Genomic DNA, 3,461 nt, shown 5'->3' on the forward strand with positions numbered 1-3,461 from the left:
GTTGCACTAATCCTCGAGGTGAGAATGGGTAATGCATGGTACCGAAGAGGCTAGCAAATATGTGGAGGTGAGGGTGCGTATATACATGGATTCACATTAGTCATAAAGAACTCACATACTTATGCAAGATTTTATTTGCTCTATCAAAGCAAAACACTAGTCACATGACCCTAGGGAGGAGGTTGGTAGGAGTTAATCATCACGCTCCATCGACTTAAAAAGCACTAGGATTTCAACGAAGCATAAGTATGCTCACACATCATCACCGTGCCATAAAAATAATTGTATGAACAACAAGTTAACAGCCTCTAATTCATGATACCTATATTAACCAATTATCATGCACTCATGTTTTCTTACATTACCACATTAATATCATTAACCATGATTTATCTTTTATGTGCTACATGTGGTTTTGATTATGCACTCATTGAATACCTATTATTTTTGGACTAGTTTTATAAACCATTGAAAGTAGATAATTCCCTGCGTGTTGTGGCGGGAATTTGTAGGGCCTATAAAAGAAGGATTTATGGAACCAGAAAATAGTGTAACCACTAAAGGAAGATTTTTTTACTAATTAGTATATTGTAGTAGATAAATGCGTTGCTAGTGTGTTGGAATGATTAGATATTATAAAATATAAATTTGAAAAGTTCAAGTTTAGTGGGGTATCTCCATGACTCCTAATTATCCAATTTGTTTGTGCTACTTTCTGCCTTAAACGGTTATATCGAGGCGTACATGACACTTTGCTAGTGTTGCTTGTACAGTAGATAAGATCTATGTTTAGTGAGGCATATCAAAAATACATGTATTTTCCATACATAAGAATTTCAACCCCTATTTAAGTTCAAAATATTTGAGCAAATCCATGAAAACCTATTCTGTCTATTTTGACTGTCGGGAAAACGAAAGCTATTGGAAACTCTAAGGATCCCTTGATCGTTCAACAGAGGGAGAGAGGTGGCGTCAAGAGCAGAACTAGCAATCAGCACTGGCAAGATCGTTTACCCAGGTTCGGGCCGCTTGGCACGTAAAACCCTACTCCTGCTTTGTTTATACTGGGTGCTTACTGTAGGGTTATTTGCTACAGTAATTAGGTGGTGATCAAAGAGTCTAATCCCCAAAAGCTCCAACCCCTAGGAATGAGCTTCGGGCCTGTTTTTATAGGCAAAGGGGTCACAAACAGTGTGCTCACGAGCTGCATAGTGAACAGGGATCACCGCTTATTTGTCTACTGCGGTGTCAGGGGAAGTAAATGCATTGTCAGGCCCCCTAACGTGCATCAAGGTGGCTTCGACACGTACCCAGGTGTATTGACACCTGGGCTTTGTGCTGGCGCATGAGGGATGCGCTGGAGTAGTGGCGGTCGGTGGCACTATGGCAGGAGGGACACCCGGTGGGCGAAGGGAGCCTGCCGTCCTGGCGTCCTTACCTGCAGCCTAACCCATCTTCCAGGAAAGAATGTCTTTTCAGGGCCTTGGACATCTTCCCGGCAATGAGGGCTTGCCGGGGCCTTGCGAGTCCTCCCGGCAAGGAGGGCTTGCCGGGACCTTGTGGGTCTTCCCGGCAAGGAGGGCTTGTCGTGGCCTTGTAGCTTGGGCTGGTTCTTCACACCTTCGGTGGGGTGTGGTCTTGGCGAACTTGGGGTATCTTCCCTTCGGTCCTTCTTCGAGTATTGCCGCCAAGTATGTTGCTGGTGCCTATGCACAAGTCTGGGGCACAGGAAACCCCGGTATCTAGTGCATCGACAGGAGCCCCCGAGCCTGGGCCACACACGTGCGGGAGGCGTCGTTGGGCCAGGCCCAAAGTGGTGCACGGGCTTCTGTGATAGGGTGCTTGGCTGCTTGGAGCCATTGCAAGTGGCTCTTCCCCACGTCGCACATTGAGAGCGCGAGGTGGAGAGGCGCACGCACAGTGGCCATCGCACCTCGCGAAGCATTACTACCACGCGTGAGGCATGCGCAGTAACGGTCAGGCAAGTGGCGATCGTGGCCTTAAAGGTCATAGTGGTGGCATGGCCCGCCCCTGCAATCATTCGTGCAGCAGAGTAGTTCCCTGTTCTCCCGTGATCATGGGTGACTGGGAGAGAGGGGTGGTGGTTTCTGGAGTGAGGCTAGCTAGCCTGCGCGCCTCGCCCTATAAATCAGGAGGTTTGCGAGGGGGTTTTGCTCATCTGTCACAGCCCCAGACCTAGAATTGTTTGTCATTGCATCTCATGCATGCATTCCTATTTTTTCTTCTTTTGGAAATGAAATGAGGAGTGATCAAGCCTCATCATTTATATTTTTGTCAAACAAGCAACATAAATATTGTTTCAAATTGATTCAAGGAAATGTCCCTGATTTTTCCAATAAAATATGGGACTGAAATAAAAATGTCAACCGATATTTTGGATCAAAGAAACTTTTTATATTGGATTTTTGAATTAATCAAACAACTATTTTAAATGGAATTATATTTTCTATTTATAAAATATAGCTTTATAAATACTGAAACTATTATGTGGTATTGGACATTTATATTTATGCCACATAAAAATATTATAAGGATTTTGCAAAATGATTTGGATTTATTTTCAAATCGACACAAATGTTAGCAAATAGAATACAGAAAGAATAAAGAGAAGAAAAAAAGAAAGGCTTACCTGTCACCTGGCCCAGCCCACCAGGGGCTCACGCGTCTTCTTCCTCCTGCCAGAAGGCAGAGGAGAAGCTTGCCACGACGCATGGCGAGGGGCGCCACGCCTCCTGCCTGCCTGGCCTCCCCGCCGACCTGGTGGCTAGGATAGGCTCGGGAGAGCCGTCCCGATCTCCTCCCCCTCCTCTCCATTTCTCTCCCTCTCCTCTGCCTTGCTCTCTCTTTCTTCTGCCGCCATTGGTGAGCTCGGGTTCGAGCCCACCACCGTGCCTTCGGCCCCTACTAGTCCTATCCGAGCAGCTCATTCCTTCCGCCATGACATGGTGCACCTCCCCATCGAGAGAATCGAGCCGGAGCCCCCCCTGGCGCTGCCATCGTCGTCGTCTTTATCTCCGGTCACCGAGATCCGTCGCCGTCGATTTGCTGCCACAGGCCTTCTCCGACCTCCCCGATGCCAAAAATGGAACCCCCGTGAGCCACTGCTTCTTTCCCCCCTCTTTCACCTCGTTCTCCCGCATCGTAGACCCGTTCCCCACCAAGGCTGAGAGCTCCTCGCTGCCGGCCATGTCGTCGCCATCGCTATGGTGCCTCTCCCACGCGCTCGAGCTGGGGATCGAGCTCCTGGAGCCGCCAGGAACGTGTTGAGCCCGTCAGCTGCCCTTCCCGTGCCCCGCAGCCATCACCCGCACAAGGCCGAGCTTCGGCCGCCGCTTCGGCTCGTTGCCGACACTCTCTCCGGTGACCTGAGCTCCTCCATATGCCCCTGCCAGATCGGGCGCCTCGCTAGCTCTCTGTAGCCGTCAACCGCGTGCAAAATG

This window comes from Hordeum vulgare, chromosome 4H, assembly GCF_904849725.1.
Source record: "Hordeum vulgare subsp. vulgare chromosome 4H, MorexV3_pseudomolecules_assembly, whole genome shotgun sequence".
Lineage (NCBI taxonomy): Eukaryota > Viridiplantae > Streptophyta > Magnoliopsida > Poales > Poaceae > Hordeum > Hordeum vulgare.